Here is a 19,776-nt window from a genome sequence, read left to right as displayed (position 1 = left end):
GTTTATAGGGGCCGTCACACTGTTATTATGAGGTAGTTTGGTGTAGAGGGGCCGTCACACTGTTATTATGAGGTAGTTTGGTGTATAGGGGCCGTCACACTGTTATTATGAGGTAGTTTGGTGTAGAGGGCCGTCACACTGTTATTATGAGGTAGTTTGGTAGAGGGGCCGTCACACTGTTATTATGAGGTAGTTTGGGTGTAGAGGGGCCGTCACACTGTTATTATGAGGTAGTTTGGTGTAGAGGGCCGTCACACTGTTATTATGAGGTAGTTTTGGTGTAGAGGGCCGTCACACTGTTATTATGAGGTAGTTTGGTGTAAGGGGGCCGTCACACTGTTATTATGAGTAGTTGGGTTAGGAGCCGTCACACTGTTATTATGAGGTAGTTGGTGTAAGGGGCGTCACACTGTTATTATGAGGTAGTTTGGTGTAGAGGGCCGTCACACTGTTATTATGAGGTAGTTTGTGTGTAGGGGCCGTCACACTGTTATATATGGTAGTTTGGTGTAGAGGGCCGTCACACTGTTATTATGAGGTAGTTTGGTGTAGAGGGCCGTCACACTGTTATTATGAGGTAGTTTGGTGTAGAGGGCCGTCACACTGTTATTATGAGGTAGTTTTGGTTAGAGGGGCAGTCACACTGTTATTATGAGGTAGTTTGGTTAGAGGGGCCGTCACACTGTTATTATGAGGTAGTTTGGTTAGAGGGGCCGTCACACTGTTATTATGAGGTAGTTTGGTGTAGAGGGCCGTCACACTGTTATTATTGAGGTAGTTTGGTGTAGAGGGCCGTCAACAATATCATGAGATATTACAGCCTACCTACATCATCACAATTACACTCCCAAGCAACAACCAAACACACTGCGCTTCTCACACACACACACACCTCAATGAGTCCAACTGGAAGCAAACAGTGTAATGCCTAACACGTTGGTGCTAATAACCCACAGCTACTTGTCACAGCAGAGAGACAAGCACACACACAGCTAACAGAGCGGAAACTAACACGTATAACTGATTAGAAATCATTGTCAAACAGTCATTAGTAAACTGTAAATCATCATACATCATTGCTTTATGTAACCTTTAACACCCCATATCTTTCTTAATGTAAAACTAACCATTGGATTGTCCTGCATATCTACAGTTAAGAGATACTGCAGACTGTAAAATGACCGGCGTCTCTGAAGTCACTGCATGAATTCCTCTCATACAAATAACTCCCTATTTTTGGGGGCAATCAAGTACTGTACATTTTTCCATGTCACCGAATGACAGATCTCTCAGTAAAGGCATTTCAGTTCCAAGCAAAATGTTATTTTCATATGTATCGCGCTGGAACAAGCTCGAACACAGATTCACACACACTTGCACATAGGTGCACATTTGCAGACACGCTGTAAACCTTTCTCTCAGGCTCTTGTGTGGAATCTTCTCAGGTTTATATTTAGAGCTGGGCAGAAAGGTTCAGATGGTGTGACATATCACAGAACACCTTCTCTCAGCCACGCACACACACACACAAGAGAGAATGAGGGAGTTGGGTTCGTTAGTGAGGCAGTGAGGTGAGAGTAGAATGAGTAAGGGGAGGTTGAGAGGGGGGTATGTGAGGGGGAGGGGGGATGGTGAGGGAGAGGGGTATTGGTTAGTATGTGGGAGGGGGTATGGTTAGTATGTGGGAGGGGGTATGTGAGGGGAGAGGGGGGTATGGTTAGTATGTGGGAGCGGGGTATATGGGGGGTATGTGAGGGAGAAGAGGGTATATGAGGAGGAGGGGGTATGTGAGGGAAGGGGGTGTGTTAGTATGTGGGAGGGAGTATGGAGTATGTGGAGGGGGTATATGGGGGGTATGGTTAGTATGTGTGAGAGGGTATATGGGGGGTATATGGGGGGAATGGTTAGCATGTGGGAGGGGGTATGGTTAGTATGTGGGAGGGGGTATATGGGGTATGGTTAGTATGTGTGGGGTAGGTGGGTAGTATGTGGGGGATATGGGGGTATGGGGATGTTAGTATGTGTGAGGGGTATATGGGGGTATGGTTAGCATGTGGGAGGGTGGGTGAATGAGTAAAAAGGGAGGGTGGGTGAGAGAGGGGGAGGAGACAGACACGCTCATATCTAAAGTGCAGATTCTGTCACCAGTGAGATTTAATACAGCGCTTAATTATCAGCCAAGCATCTGTACAAACACCCCCTGCCTGACAGACCCACACACACACTCCCCCTGCACACATCCCCCTGCACACACACACACACACACACAAGGCTGGTGCTGGTATAAACTTTGACCATAAATAGTGAGATTATACAAGTGACTACATAGTGTCTTTATCAAAGAGAGAAGTGTTTTATCCACATGGTGAGAAGTATGTGTACACCCCTTCAAATTACTGGATTCTGCTATTTCAGCCACACCCGCTGCTGACGGGTGTATAAAATCGAGAACACAGCCATGCATTCTCCATAGACAAACATTGGCAGTAGAATGGCCTTACTGAAGAGCTCAGTGACTTTCAACATGGCACCGTCATAGGATGCCACCTTTCCAACAAGTCAGTTCGTCAAATTTCTGCCCAGCTAGAGCTGCCCCGCTCAACAGTAAGTGCTGTTATTGGGAAGTGGAAACATCTAGGAGCAACAACGGCTCAGCCGCAAAGTGGTAGGCCACACAAGCTCCCAGAATAGGACCGCCGAGTACTGAAGTGTGTAGCGCGTAAAAAATTGTCTGTCCTTGGTTCCAACACTCACTACCGAAGGTCCAAACTGTCTCTAGAAGCAACGTCAGCACAAGAACTGTTCGTCGGGAGCTTCATGAAATGGGTTTCCATGGCCGAGCAGCCGTACACAAGCCTAGGATCACCATGTGCAATGCCAAGCGTCTGCTGGAGTGGTGTAAAGCTCACCGCCACAGGACACTGGAGCAGTGAAAATGAGTTCTCTGTTTCGGGCTAGGCCCCATAGTTCCAGAGAAGGGAAATCTTAACGCTACAGCATACAATGACATTCTAGACAATTCTGTGCTTCCAACTTTGTGGCAACAGTTTGGGGAAGGCCCTTTCCTGTTTCAGCATGACAATGCCCCTGTGCACAAAGCCAGGTCCATACAGAAATGGTTTGTCGAGATCGGTGTGGAAGAACTTGACTGACGCTTGGCTCAACCCCATCAAACACCTTTGGGATGAATTGGAACGCCGACTGCGAGCCAGGCCAAATCGCCCAACATCAGTGCCCGACCTCACTAATGCTCGTGACTGAATGGAAGCAAGTCCCCGCAGCAATGTTCKAACATCTAGGGGGAAGCCTTTCCAGAAGAGTGGGGGCAGTTATAGCAGCAAAGGGGGGACCAACTATGTATTAATGCCCATGATTTTGGAATGAGATGTTCGACGAGCAGGTGTCCACATACTTTTGGCTATGTAGTGTGCGTGTGATGATTAATGAGCAGCACAGTGAAGAGGTTTGTGTTTGACTTGTAATGCGGGCGGTGTGACAGGACAGAGGGGGGTTGTGGGTAAGATTGATGAAATGTATATCCAACACTATGAGCCTGATCTGTAAAAGCCACCACCTCTACTGTAAAGACTGGTGTGTGTGATATATTTGATATAAAGGTGACAGATGGACCTGTCACTGTGTAACCGTCACAGGCCGCCATGTTTACCCAGGAGGCATTGCTTAGAGGGTTTGTTTTGACGAAGGGGAGCACCAAAAGGAGATCACATTTCCCTCCTCACTCATCACCCTCAGATGGCTTCATTTTTCCCTCTCTCCAGTACCTCTACCCCTCTCTCCAGTACTCACCTCTCTCCAGTACCTCTACCCTCTCTCCAGTACCTCTACCCCTCTCTCCAGTACCTCTTACCCCTCTCTCTACCAGTACCTCTACCCAGTACCTCTACCCTCTCTCCAGTACCTTCTACCCTCTGTCTGGGACCTCTTCCTCTACCTCTCTGTCTGGGACCTCTTCCTCTACCTCTCTGTCTGGGACCTCTTCCTCTCTCTCCAGTACCTCTACCTCTCTTTCTTAATCTATTTTCACTTTTCCTCTCCCTTTTACCTCCAGATGTTTATCTCTATAAACACAAACACACGTCTCTTCCTGTGTACAGAGGGTTTGCTGACAGATGTATAGATAGCAGCGTGAAGGAGACATGGAAAGGGGAAGAAAAGAGGGGAGGGAGGGAGACATCCGCCTGACTACCAACCACAAGATCAACAGAGATGAGCCTCACCTCCGAAAAACTAAAGAAACAAAGTGAAAAAAAGCAGGGGAAGGAGAAGGAGTGGTAAACAAGGACAAAGAGATACACTGCAAGTCGCTCCTAGGAATTATATTTGTATATACATTATATTTGCTCCTGCTCTCCTAACAAACACAAACCCACCCACCTACACATTGTTACATACACGCTACACAACAGTGGTGGCTCTAACCTGAACCTCAATCAGTTATTTTAAGTGTGATGTGAGATAAGTCTGCCTGCTTTCATCGGTGGTGACCTGTCCTCTACCCGCTCCTGGCTGTCTCTCACCACGCTCCCTGGGCTGTCCTCACACAGCTCCCTGGCCTGTCCTCTCACACAGCTCCTGGCCTGTCCTCATCACACAGCTCCCTGGGCCTGTCCTCTCACCAACTCCTGGACAGCCCCTGGGCCTTCCACCACACTCCTGGTGTCTCTACATCAGCTCCTGGCTGTCCTTCACCACAGCTCCCTGGGCCTGTCCTCTCACCACAGCTCCCTGGCCTGTCCTCTCACACAGCTCCTGGCCTGTCCTCTCACCACAGCTCCCCTGGCCTGTCTCTCACCACAGCTCCCTGGGCCTGTCCTCTCACCACAGCTCCCTGGGCCTGTCCTCTCACCACAGTCTGGGCCTGTCCTCACCACAGCTCCCTGGCCTGTCCTCTCACCACAGCTCCCTGGCCTGTCCTCTCACCACAGCTCCCTGGCCTGTCCTCTCACCACTGCCTCCCTGGGCCTGTCCTCTCACCAACAGCTCCCTGGCCTGTCCTCTCACTACAGCTCCTGGGCTGTCCCTCACACAGTCCTGGGCTTCCCTCACACAGCTCTGGCCGTCCATCACCAACAGCTCCCTGGGTCCTGTCTCTCACCACAGCTCCCTGGGCCCTGTCCTCTCACTACCACAATCCTGGGCTGTCCTCTAACACAGCTCCCTGGGGCCTGTCTCTCACCACAGCTCCGCTGGGCCTGTCCTCTCACTACAGCTTCCTGCCTGCTCTCACCCACAAGTCTGGCCTGTCTCGCATTCACCACAGCTCCCTGGGCCTGTCCTCTCACCACAGCTCCCTGGGCCTGTCCTCTCACCACAGCTCCCTGGGCCTGTCCTCTCACCACAGCTCTCTGGGCACTCAGTCCCACTCAACAAGGTAAGGGCCCAATCATCCTTCACATTAAGCTACAAGAATGCGTATTTGAATTAGTATATACTAAGTCAACAAAACAATATTTACAGTAGGAGGGATGAAATAAAGCCAACTGTTATTGGTTGAATTTCAGGGTGACAGGAATGTTACGTTGGAGTGGTCCCTTAACGTCAGTTAAGGTTTTAATTGAATAGACTCAGTCTGACTAATTACAGTGCTACTGAATGGTCTCATTGTCAAGAAAAGCATTTTACTGTACTTAATTGGAAACCGGTCTCCCTTTCCCTCTCATTCTCTTATGGAAGTGTGTACTTTTCCCTAGCCACACTCTACCCACACACACTCTACACACACACACACACACACACACACACTACCTACACACACACACACTCTCTACCTACACATCAGTACACATCCCTCTTCGTACACACAGTCTGAGACACAATGGAGTGTAGAGGCTGTAACCCTGTCTGCCATCTGCAGACTATCTGTCTAACAGACAAATTAACTCCACTAAAACATGCAGACTGTGCCGCAGTGGTGGAAAAAATACCCAATTGTCATACTTAAAAGTAAAGATCCCTTATTAGAAAATGACTTAAGTAAAAGTCACCCAGTAAAATAGGGCGGCAGGTAGCCTAGTGGTTCGAGCGTTGGACTAGTAACTGAAAGGTTGCCAGATCGAATCCCCGAGCTGACTGTTAACCCAGTGTTCCTAGGCCGTCATTGAAAAMAAGAATTTGTTCTTAACTGACTTGCCTAGTTAAATAAAGGTCAAATAAATAAAAAATACTACTTGCATAAAAGTCTAAAAGCATTTGTTTTTAAATATACTTAAATATCAAAAGTAAAAGTATAAATCATTTCAAATTGCTTTTAATTTTGCAAACCAGAGGGCACCATTTTCTTGTTTTTTTTAGTTTGTGGAAAGCCAGGGGCACACTCCAACACTCAGACATCATTTACAAATGAAGCYTGTGTGATTAGTGAGTCTGCCAGATCAGAGGCAGTAGGGATGACCAGGGATGTTCTCTTGATAAGTGTGTGAATTAGACCATTTTCCTGTCCTGTTACCTATTCAAAATGTACTTTTGGGTGTCAGGGAAAATGTATGGAGTAAAAAGTACATTATTTTCTTAAGGAATGTACTGAAGTAAAAGTTGTCAAAAATATAAATAGTAAAGTAAAGATAACAAAAAAAATACTTAAATAGTACTTCAAAGTATTTCTACTTAAGTACTTTACACCACTGCTGTGACGGAGTGTGTGTTTATTCTCACATGACAGTAATCCAGCCACTTAGAATCAGCAGACTCTACATGAAAACAACAAACACAGACCCTCAACTCAGCCAGCCTAATTCACAGGTTGAAATGGAATCTGACCAGAGCATTCTGTGTTCTATAGAGTGTCTCCTATGCCAACGTGTTTGTGTGTGTGTGTGTGTGTGTGTGTGTGTGTGTGTGTGTGTGAGAGAGAGAGAGAGACCGGGATGAGAGGAGAGAAAGCGATACAGCACTATGTGTCTTTCATCTCTTTCTCCAGGAAGACACCAGACAGCTTAATTACCTCCACCTGTGAGCAGACAAAGAGACACACACACCAATCTCTACTCTGCCACACCCCGATTCCCACGGTAACACTCTAGAGCCCACACAGACCCAAAGAGGAGAGGGAGGAGGGAGTGGAAGATGAGGAGATGGCTGGGTGGAAGAGGTGAGGAAGATGTACTCACATCCAGTGAGTCCTCGTTGACGATGAGGAGGGACATGCCGTGGGTCACCAGACGACAGGAGTAGCCTGAGACAGAGAATACAATACCAGATTCAGCACAGAAAGAGACATCTCTCTCTCTTCCTCCATGCACCTCTCGCTCTCTCTTCCTCCATGCACCTCTCGCTCTCTGTCCCTCCCTCCATGCACCTCTCGCTCTCTGTCCCTCCCTCCATGCACCTCCCGCTCGCTCTCCCTCCCTCCAGTTGCACCCTCTCGCTCTCTCTCCCTCCCTCCATGCACCCTCGCTCGCTCTCCCTCCCTCCATGCACCTCTCCCTCTCTCCTCCCATGCACTCTCCGCTGCTCTCCTCCTCCTGCATGCACCTCTCGCCTCCTCTCTCCTCCCATGCACGCCCTCTCGCTCTCCTCTCTCTCTCCTCCATGCTCTGCACCTCTCGCTCTCTCTCTCCCTCCATGCACCTCTCGCTCTCAACCTATGTTGATGGCGGCTCTCCTGTTTGTCTCCGTGAGGACCCAGATCTTGATGTCGGCCTTCATCAGAGTAGCGAGGGTCTTCAGGGACCCTGCCTGAGCACGGTCCTCTATAGCTGTGGCCCCAACAACAAACAGATCCTACAAGAGAAGAGGGGGGGCTCTTAAGCTACAACCAATTGATGAGACAGGCTGGGCAGTAGAAGCATTAGAGTGTAAGAAGGTGTGTGTATCATGTCTCTGTATGTGGGTCAAACAGCAGCATGGGGAAGTCTTAATGTTTCCCAAACATTTATTTTGAACTCTATTAAAACACGCAACAAATCATGTAGTCAAACATACACACCCACACACCAGTTTTAAGGGGCTCTGGCAGACTGGTGAGGGTAATTATCTCTGTAGTCTTCCAGTCTACCTCAACCCCTTCCTCTCTCCTCACTTTTATCCATCACTTCCCCCTCCTCTCTCTCTCGTCTCTCAAACCCCTCTTTTACTGAGTCCTGCCTCTCATTATAGCCAAACAAAGGCAGCTGTGGATCATGTGCCTTCCTAATGGCCAGCCTCAATGAATACACTCTCAGAATTATTTTTGTGTCTACAGCTTGCATGTCCAGACTATTAATGACCACAGACATGATCATGTCCAGATGTATACTGGAGATGTCTCTGGTTACAGGGTGTCTGTACTGTGACACCTTAGGGAGTGACCGACTGGTGTTAGCACACACAGAGAGAGAGAGGGGGGGGGGGGGGGGGGTTCCTCTGGGGAAACAGGGATTCTTCAGTACTGAGAGGTCATAATTCTCAACAGTTGATAAGTGGACCACTCTGCCCTCTGCTGGACAAACTACCCAGCCAGCAACCCACTGACTGAAGGGGATGTAGTGAGGTAGTCACCATCTTACCAGCCCAGCAACCACTGACTGAAGGGGGTAGTGAGGGGTAGTCACCATCTTACCAGCCCAGCAACCACTGACTGAAGGGGATGAGTGAGGGGTAGTCACCATCTTACCAGCCCAGCAACCCACTGACTGAAGGATGTAGTGAGGGGTAGTCACCATCTTACCAACCCAGCAACACACTGACTGAGGGATGAGTGAGGGGTAGTCACCAACTTACCAACCCACTGACTGAAGGGGATGAGTGAGGGGTAGTCACCATCTTACCAGCCAGCAACACACTGACTGAAGGGGATGGTAGGAGGTAGTCACCATCTTACCACAAACCACTGACTGAAGGGGATGGAGTGAGGTAGTCACCATCTTACCCACAACCATGACTGAAGGGGAGTAGTGAGGGGTAGTCACCATCTTACCAACACAACACTGACAAGGGGATGAGTGAGGGGTAGTCACCATCTTACCAACCACTGACTAAGGATGTAGTGAGGGGTAGTCACCATCTTAACCAGCAACACACTGACTAAGGGGATGGAGGTGAGGGTAGTCACATCTTACCAACACACTGACTAAGGGGATGGAGTGAGGGGTAGTCACCATCTTACCAACCACACTGATAAGGGATGTAGTGAGGGAGGTCACCATCTTACCAGCCCAGCAACACACTGACTGAAGGGGTAGTGGGGTAGTCACCATCTTACCACCAGCAACACACTGACTAAGGGGATGATGAGGGTAGTCACCATCTTACCACCAGCAACACATGCTGAGGGGATGGAGTGAGGGTAGTCACCATCTTACCAGCCAGCAACACCTGACTGAAGATGGAGTAGGGGTAGTCACCATTTTACCAACCCACACACTGACTGAGGGGATGAGTGAGGGTAGCACCATTTACCAGCCACAAACACTACTGAAGGATGAGTGGGGTAGTCACCATTTACCAGCCAGCACACACTGACTGAAGGGATGAGTGAGGGGTAGTCACCATCTTAACCAGCCCAGCAACACACTGACTGAAGGGATGAGTAGGGTGTCACATCTTACCAGCCCGCAACACACTGACTGAAGGGATGAGTGAGGGGTAGTCACCACTCTTACCACCCAGCAACACACTGACTGAAGGGATGAGTGAGGGGTAGTCACCATCTTACAGCCCAGCAACACACACTGACTGAGGGGATGGAGTGAGGGTAGTCACCATCTTACCAACCCAGCAACACACTGACGAAGGGGATGGAGTGAGGGGTAGTCACCATCTTACCAACCAGCAACACACTGACTGAAGGGGATGGAGTGAGGGGTAGTCACCATCTTACAAACCAGCACAACACTGACTGAAGAGGATGGAGTGAGGGGTAGTCACCATCTTACCACACAACACACTGACTGAAGGGATGAGTGAGGGGTAGTCACCATCTTACCACCCACACCACACTGACTGAAGGGGATGGAGTGAGGGAGTTCACAACTCACCAACCAGCAACACACTGACTGAAGGGGATGGAGTGAGGGTAGTCACCATCTTACCAACCCACACACACTGACTGAAGGGATGGAGTGAGGGTAGTCACCCATCTTACCAACCAGCAACACACTGACTGAAGGGGATGGAGTGAGGGGTAGTCACCATCTTACCAACACACTGACTGAAGGGAATGGAGTGGAGGGGTTAGGTCACCATCTTACCAACAGCAACACACTGACTGAAGGGGATGGAGTGAGGGTAGTCACCATCTTACCAACACACTGACTAAGGGATGGAGTGAGGGTAGTCACCATCTTACCACCCAGCAACACACTACTAGGGGATGGAGTGAGGGTAGTCACCATCTTACCAAACACACTGACTGGAGGATGGAGTGAGGGGTAGTCACCATCTTACCAACACACTGACTAGAAGGGATGGAGTGAGGGGAGTTACCATCTTACACCCAACACACTGACTGAAGGGGATGGAGGAGGGGTATTACCATCTTACCAGCCCACAACACACTGACTGAGGGATGGAGTGAGGGTGTAGTCACCATCTTACCAAACACCAGCAACACACTGACTGAAGGGAATGGAGTGAGGTAGTCACATCTTCACCACCCAGCAACACATGACTGAAAGGGATGGGTGAGGGGTAGTTCACCATCTTACCAACACACTGACTAAAGGGATGGAGTGAGGGTAGTCACCACTCACCCACCCAGCAACACACTGACTGAAGGGATGGAGTGAGGGGTAGTCACCACTTACCACCCAGCAACACACTGACTGAAGGGATGGAGTGAGGGTAGTCACCATACCTTACCAACACACTGACTGAAGGGATGGAGTGAGGGTAGTCACCATCTTACCAACACACTGACTAAGGGAATGGGTAAGGGTATCACCATCTTACCACAACACACTGACTGAAAGGGATGGAGTGAGGGTAGTCACCATCTTACCAACTACCAACCAGCAACACACTGACTGAAGGGGATGGAGTGAGGGTAGTCACCATCTACCAACCAGCAACACACTGACTGAAGGGGATGGAGTGAGGGGTAGTCACCATCTTACCAACCCAGCAACACACCTTGACGGAAGGGGATGGAGTGAGGGTAGTCACCATCTTACCAACACACTGACTGAAGGGATGAGTGGGGTAGTCACATCTTCACCAACACACTGACTGAAGGGGATGGAGTGGGGGTAGTCACCATCTTACCACAACAACTGACTAAAGGATGGAGTGAGGGTAGTCACCATCTTACCAACACGTGACTAAGGGATGAGTGGTAGTCCTCTTACCCAACACACTGACTAAGGGATGGAGTGAGGTAGTACCATCTACCACCACAACACTGACTGAAGGGGATGAGTGAGGGTAGTCACCATCTTACCAACAACACTGACTAAGGGGATGGAGTGAGGGGTAGTCACCATCTTACCAACCACACTGACCTGAAAGGGATGAGTGAGGGTAGTCACCATCTTACCCCCAGCAACACACTGACTGAAGGGAGTGAGTGAGGTAGTCACCATCTTACCAACACACTGACTGAAGGGATGGAGTGAGGTAGTCACCATCTTACAGCAACACACTGACTGAAGGGATGGGTGAGGGTAGTCACCATCTTACCAACAACACTGACTGAAGGGGATGGAGTGAGGGGTAGTCACCATCTTACCAGCCAGCAAACACACTGACTAAAGGGATGGAGTGAGGGTAGTCACCATTCTATCACAACACAGCGACTGAAGAGGATGAGTGAGGGTAGTCACCATCTTACCAACCCAGCAACACACTGACTGAAGGGGTGGAGTGAGGGGTATCACCATCTTCACCCAACACACTGACTGAAGGGATGGAGTGAGGGGTAGTCACCATCTTACCACACAGCAACACACTGACTGAAGGGGATGGGTGGGGGTTCACCATCTTACCAGCCCAGCAACACCACACTGACTGAAGGGGATTGAGTGAGGTAGTCACCATCTTACCAACCCAGCAACACACTGACTGAAGGGTGGAGTGAGGGTAGTCACCATCTTACCACAACACACTGACTGAAGGGATGGTGAGGGTAGTCACCATCTTACCACCAGCAACACACTGACGAAGGGATGGAGTGAGGGTAGTCACCATCTTACCAACCAGCAACACACTGACTGAAGGAGGAGTGAGGGGTAAGTCACCAACTTCACCAACCCCAAACCACACATGACTTGAAGGGGATGGAGTGAGGGGTAGTCACCATCTTACCAAGCCAGCAACACACTGACTGCAAGGGGATGAGTGAGGGTAGTCACCATCTTCACCACAACCACTGACTGAAGGGAATGGAGTGAGGGGTAGTCACATCTTACCCAACACCACCTTACTGAAGGGGATGGAGTGAGGGGTAGTCACTATCTCACCATGCTAAACAGTACAGAGATATATCTTTGCAATATCTAACTACACATGCAATGCTAATCACTAACCGCTAAGCCCAACCTTAACCCTTACCTTCTCCAGCAGTTCATAGCAGTCCTCTAGTTTCTGGGCCCGGTCTTTAATGATAGTGCTAATCCGGGTGTACTCCTTCAGCCACTCCCGATATACCCCCTCCTCCAGATCAACATAGGTGAAACACAGAGTCCGCAGACCTGGGGGGGGGGACAAGGTCAACATGTAATACAGTAGTAATAATGTAGATAATAAAAAGGGGGTGAAAGGGGAAAATGAATCTTGCAGAGAAAAAGATGGTAAAAAGGTAAGAGAACGTAGACAAAAGCTAGCAGGAACAAATATGACCAGCACATTTAAAAAGAGAAAGGACGTACCCTCGGTGGCGAACTGTTCCAGATGTGCCATGGTCAACTCTTTGTACTGAGACGCATCAGTGAGACGCTCAAAGATCACATTATCCTGAAACACACACCATGACATCATCAACACGCGCCGGTTCATCTTCAATATGAGCAATGCCACTATGGGAATAAACGGTGGTGCATTCAATGACTGGGGTTATACTCACTGCTCCCTTGCAGTACAGACGCAGTTTCCCATCGGGGGTTCGGACCACTACAGACATGCGCTTACGGTTACTGTAGYAAAGGGAATGACTGTTAAGTGTCTGTGAATGTGTGTGTGTCGTGATTGTGTGTGTGTGTGTGGTTTTACTTACCTTGAAAACTCCAGCACATTCAGCAGCTCAAAGCTCTTCTCCTTCCCCCTCTGAAAGACARAAACAAATAGAAAGAATTCAACAGAGAAGAGGATGAATATTTACCTTTCTTCAAATGACGCACTCCATCCCGTGTCTCAAACCCACACTTACAGCTTCCATGATAACTGAGCCAGGAGTTCTTGCTGTGAAAACGAAGCCCAGACCTTTGGCTCCTTTCACCAGAGCTCCTTCATCTGAGGAAAGGAAAACGCACATGCAGTGCACATACATGTTGAGTTGATTCGATTGGCTCTAATGTGTAGTAGCTTGGATGTGATTGGCTCTAAGGTGTAGTAGCTTGGATGTGATTGGTTCTACTGTCTAGTAGCCGAGTTATGATTGGCTCCTAGGTGTATAAGCTGCGTCGTGATAGGCTGTCTACCTGGCGAGGAGGCCTGGTAAATAAGCTGGTCCTCCTCTCTCTCTGGAACCACGGTGTGACACACCGCCATCATCGTCAGGAACTCACAGATCTGAGCAGAGGTCGGCTGGAGAGAGGGAATGAGAGAGAGAGAGAGCAACAAAGAGAAAGAGAGCAGTCATACACAGCCCAGTGTCAATCTCTTTCAGTATAATAATTATCATGACAGAAGGGGAACACCTACATGGCTCTTCTCAATGTTCTGGAGGAGAGTGGGGTCATCAAACTCTGTGGAGTTAAGACTGCTGGACGGCAGGGGGCTGAGAGGAGACAGAATTAAACACTACTAATTGACACTAACTACATAAAACTAAAATAAAGCACAGCCAAGGTTACTGACCTGAAGTCCTCCATGGAACGATCAACATCTAGGTCAGGGAAGTGGCCGTATGTGATTCCAGCGATGGTACACTTCTTGAAATGCATGACGTTACAGGTGAGAGTTCCTGTCTTATCAGAAAACAGATACTTCACCTGGGAGAGAAGAAATAAAGAAAGGATATCAGTACACAACAGAATTCAACTGATTGGTTGAGCCCTGATGTGAACATGGTCAAGATTGGTGGAATCCACCATTTGATTTGATTCCATCCTCACCTGGCCCAGTTTCTTCTGAGGTTGGATGTTCGAGCCATGGCGGTGTGTCTGTCTCCGCGTAGTACATCTCCACATCCTGACACCAAACACAGAGAAGTTGGATGAAAGACATCTAAAGACAGCCAACGCTGCTAAAACACACCGAGCCAGCGTCCGTGCGTACCCAGTTGATGAAGAGTGCCTGTGTGAACTTAACCACCTCCAGAGTGACCAGCAGGCTGATGGGGATGAGGTTGTTGTAGAGGATGATGAAGGTCAGCAGGTTATACCAGAAGTTAGTGGAGGTCACCTGTAGACACACACACACACACGGTTGTATGGAAGAAGAATAAATGACTAAGAGGCATGTGTGTGTCCAAGGGGTGTGTGTGTATTCTCACCGGCGCGTGACAGGTACCAGCAGGCCTCCTCAGTATGTTGTTTGTTCCAGATGGAGGCTCCTATAGAGCTCACTAGCGCCATCACCAGGAGGATGCAGAACAGCACCAGGATCTGGACGTTGGTCACCCGCTCCACGTTAGACGCTTCAGAGGGGCCTTGGTCGAGTTCTGGGAAGGAAATTCACCACATTATTACATCCTTCATGTGGAACTACAAAACACCCCAAATGGCACAGAGTTCAGGAACTCAGACGACAACTATGGAGACAGAACAGCAAACTCTACAGCCTCTTTTACAGTATTAGTTTAGATTTGCTTGATTCAAGGCTTGAAATGTCTCACCTGCATCAGTTTGGAYTCATGTCCAGTGTAGACTATAATACCCACAACCCATTGTGTGTTCCTGAGCTGGGCACCTCGCAGCAGCACCTGGTCAGGACCCAGAGGAACCGCACTGGAAAGAGAACAGTGACAAGCAGGTGGAGGTTCAAAATGATGCAATCCTATGTTAGGTGTGTGTTCAGAGAGAGAGAGGGGCAGTCATGCAGACGAACAGCTCCTGACTTCTGGTTGCTAAGAGTGAGATTAATAAGATTAAATTAGCAAAAAATATATAGGTAATCAAATTGTACAACTGACGATCAACACAGGAGGAAAAGATTGACAGAGTGTGAGTTTAAAAAAAACGAATTAAATTCAACGCAGCAGCAGTGACTGAGATACTCCTTACCACCCCCCCATACCGACCACCCCTTATACACACCCCCAGTCAACAAGGAGGCTCACATGGGGACACCTACTACAGAGAGAAGCTCTATGGAACCCCTGACACACCACTCACTGTATCCAGACCCTGTGTACCCCAGCCCCAGACACACCCCTCACTGTACCCTGCCCCAGACCAAGCCCCAGCCGTAAATCCACTACTCTGGTAAAACTCACTGAGGGGGCCATCCTCATTGACTCAAATGGGAAATTCATCCAAGAGGATAAACTCTTCCCCCACCACAAGGTGTCCAAAATATGGTGCCCAAAAACACAGGATGCACTCCACATCCTGTCCCAGCCTGACTTTGGCACACAAAGCCGCATTATTATTCACACCCGCACCAACAACCTGTGAGAAGAGCCGGAGAGAGATGGCAGCCTGGTCTACAGAGTAGAGGGCCTCTGAGTGGTTCCCCACCTCCCACATTACCATCTCCTCTCTGCTGCCCCGCAAAGACTTTCATCCCATATACCATTCAGAAGGTCAATGCTGACATCACCAGAGGGTGTGGCCTACTCACGAACGTGTATGTTGCTCACCACCCCAACAATCACCCCAAAGCACCTGCACGACCACTCCCACCCGGGGAAGCAGACAGTAGGTATGTTTGTCAAGTCTCTAAAGCAAGTGGCACTTGGTAGACACCCTATACCGCACTGGACAGAGGACCAGCCAGAGCCCCCTACCAGACCACTGCACCAACAAGGAGCCCCAGGCCCCCCCAGACACAGCACACCCCACAGGTCCCACCCACCACCAGAGCATCACCACCTCCATCGGCGCAGCCAGACTGGACCGGGCCCAGCCTACTACCCCACACCAGACCACCACCTCTACCAGACCAGAGAGGAAGCCCCAGAGGACAGGAGAACTCTGTAGGATTGAGTGAGATTAAACAGCTCCTCCAATACATCAGCACTAAACACACAGCTACTGTACTAAAAGTTTACTTGTTCGATGAATAGTTACTGTATTTCTGACTGTTATCCTGTTAATCACTCTGAACAACTCAGTAGTTAGTAGTTACTGTATTTTTGTTATCCTATTTATCACTCTGAACAACTCAGTAGTTAGTAGTTACTGTATTTCTGTTATCCTATTTATCACTCTGAACAACTCAGCAGTTAGTAGTTACTGTATTTCTGTTATCCTGTTTATCACTCTGAACAACTCAGTAGTTAGAAGTTACTGTATTTCTGACTGTTATTCTGTTTATTACTCTGAACAACTCAGTAGTTAGTAGTTACTGTATTTCTGACTGTGCTATTCTTTCTTTTTGCAACATGAAAACATTCAGGGCCTAAACTCATCAACCTTTGGGCTGAAGAGTTTTGTACAGGAGTTTAAATAAAATCTTAAAGATTTTCTGCAGGAGACATGGTGTAAGGCTGACATTGTCACTCACTGTCCCCACAGGCTACAGAGGTAATTGTGCCGTCACAGAAACACAGCTCTGTCAATAGAMGCAGAGACTCTGGAGGATTGATCATTTTCTACAATCCCAACTACAAAATCMAATTGATCCCCTAAATATCACATTTGGTTAAAACTATATTACTGAGAGGAGATCTTCCCCACCCTTGAACGTGCCATTTCCAGGCCCAGGGAAATGTGCTCATCTGTGGGGACACAAATGTGCACACAGGAACACTACCTGATCTAACGAGCACACGAGGGGACAGCTTTATTACAGGTCATACTGTTTCTAACGGTCTTAATCTCCCCCATAGAAACAACAGTGACAGCACCGTCAACAAAAACGGAAGGGATCTGTTGCAGCTCTGTAGAAGCCTGGGTCTGTACTTTGTCAATGGTAGGTTACGGGGCGACTCGTTGGGGAGATTGACCTACTGCTCACCTCTCGGCCACAGCACAGTAGACTATATGATCAKAGACATTGACCCTTTCTCTCTCAGCTCATTCACTGTCAAGCCACTAACACCTCTGTCTGATCACAGCCAAATGACYTTGTTCCTCAAAAGAACAGACCTGGAAACAARCACACATTCACAGCTCAGTAAGCTGTACAACATCAGAAATTCATACAGATGGGCCCAAAACAGCACAGATACCAGAAAGCAACCTGGAACCAAAATATCCAAACACTCTTAGATAACTTTCTGCATWCCACATCCACTCACAGTAAAGAAGGCATCAATCTAGCAGTAAAAAAACATTAACAATAAATTCAGGCAAACGGCAAAAGAAGCACAACTGAAATTGATTTTAAAAAAACGAACCAAAAAAGACCACAGATGACAACTGGTTTGATGCAGATTGTAGAATTATAAGGAAAAAAACAAAAGCATAGATACCCAAATAATGATGAATTACACCTTAATTACTGTGAGACTTTAAAACTCTATAGAAGTACACTCAGAAGCAAAAAAAGCACAGTACAACAGCAAGAATCTGACAGTGAGGAGTCCATAAACACAAACAACTTCTGGCAAAATTGGAAAAACCTAAAAGAAATCTAATCTAGAGGAATTAGCGATAGAAAATGGAGAGATATGGACGAGCCATTTACAACACTGTTCACATTGATGCAAACGCAGAACAATGCCAAATTCATTAGAAGATTAATGGAGTAGAAACATTTATGAAGGACAATGAAAATCCATTGGACTCCCCAATTACTGACCATGAGCTCTATAAGAAACTTCAGGCCTCAAATTTAAAAAAGCATGTGGACCTGATGGAATCCTAAATGAGATGCTCAAATTCACTAGTGCAAACTTTCAACTGGCTAAATTAAAACTGTTTCATTTGATCCTGAGTGTAGGTTATTTCCCTGACATCTGGAATCAAGGACTCATAACCCCAATCTTTAAGAACGGAGACAAATTTGACCCTAACATGCTGGCCACACTGCTTGCGTCGTGTGCGAGCATCCGCGTAGCCAGGAGCTAAAATAGAACTTGGTTCTATTTGTGACGCTTGACGCGCTTCAAGTCCCGCCTCTCCCATCTCCTCATTGGTTTTTAGGAGCATATATCCACGTGGGTGATTGAAAGATGAACTGAGGTCCACACTCTAGCTGGTAGTGGTAATGCACCTAACATTGGTTGCCAACTGCCATATAATGTCCAAAGAAGAAGAAGCCTGAAGAAGGAGATATTACTCAAAACAAACTTTTACCCTTTTATCTGTGGATTAATTGCCGGAGTAGAGGACCGTGTGCATTTCAGGTAAAATAGCAACCCAATGTTTTTATACCAGGACAAATGAGCTAGCAACAGCAAGCTAGCTAGCTAAATTGCCATAAATGTGTAGTGCTTTTTGACCTGTCCCCAAATGAATATAATTGGTTCAGAGTTTGTTTTGATATTTCAACCTGCACGTCCTGATCGCGTCTGGTGTGAATGGACAAAATCAACATGCTCGCGATGGCGAACGCACGCGCGCAAGTAGTCTGGTCAGCATGTAACAATTAGAGGCATTTGTGTGAACAGTAACCTGGGGAAGGTTTTCTGTAGTATTATAAATGTAAGAGTTCTGAACTTCCTTAATAAGCACAATGTCTTGAGTAAAAGCAAAATTGGATTTATACCAAAACATCGCACGACCGATCATATTTACACCATACACACCCTGATAGATAAACATGTCAACCAAAATAATACCAAAATGTACGTTTGCTTTATCGACTTCCAAAAAGCATTTGATTCTATTTGGCATACAGGACTGTTCTACAAAGTTATTGAAAGTGGTGTAGGGGGTAAAACATATGACATAATAAAATCAGTGTATACTGGCAATACATGCAGCATCAAAATTGTCAAGAAAATAACAMAATTCTTTAACCAGGGGCGGGGCCTTCGTCAGGGATGCAATCTGAGCCCTGCACTCTTCAATATTTACATCAACGAATTGGCCACTATTCTAGAAAAATCCTCAGCCCCTGGTGTTAGTCTCCACAATTCAGAGGTTAAATGCCTACTCTTCGCAGATAACCTGCGCCTGCTGTCACCCACAGCACATGGCCTACAGCAGAGCCTGGACCTGCTAGAGCAGTACTGCCAGACGTGGGCCCTGGCAGTAAACCCCAAAAATTCAAAAATAATGAGAGAGAGAGAGAGAGAGAGCGCTCAGTACTTTTGGTTGTCCAGTCGTAGAGTCCCAGTGAAGTCATACAGGTGTCTGTTGGGCTCTTCACACTCCAGACAGCCAGAGAGACCCATCAGCTCCTCCAGAGACTGGAGACCAGCTGTGAGAGGGAGACCCTGAAATACACACACACACCCCATATCTCTGCGGAGGAGGGGGGGGCGGGGGGCGTACGGTATAGGTGGAGGAAGAGAGAGGGGGAGCGGTTTGGAGGGAGAGAGGGAGGTGAGGAGGGAGAGAGGGGAGGCTGGTGAGAGGGAGAAGAGCAGGGGGGTGGAGAGAGGGAGAAAGAAGTGTACAGTGAGCAGCAAGT

The 19,776-nt window shown here is 48.0% G+C and overlaps 1 pseudogene; it reads right to left on the bottom strand.

Annotated features, from left to right (window-relative positions):
* Positions 1-19,776, bottom strand: part of LOC111953848 (phospholipid-transporting ATPase IB-like) — a 108,205-nt pseudogene that overhangs the window by 52,789 nt on the left and 35,640 nt on the right.

The sequence above is a fragment of the Salvelinus sp. IW2-2015 genome, linkage group LG27, assembly GCF_002910315.2.
Source record: "Salvelinus sp. IW2-2015 linkage group LG27, ASM291031v2, whole genome shotgun sequence".
NCBI classification, from domain to species: Eukaryota; Metazoa; Chordata; class Actinopteri; order Salmoniformes; family Salmonidae; genus Salvelinus; species Salvelinus sp. IW2-2015.
This window is presented reverse-complemented; position numbering and strand designations above follow the sequence as displayed.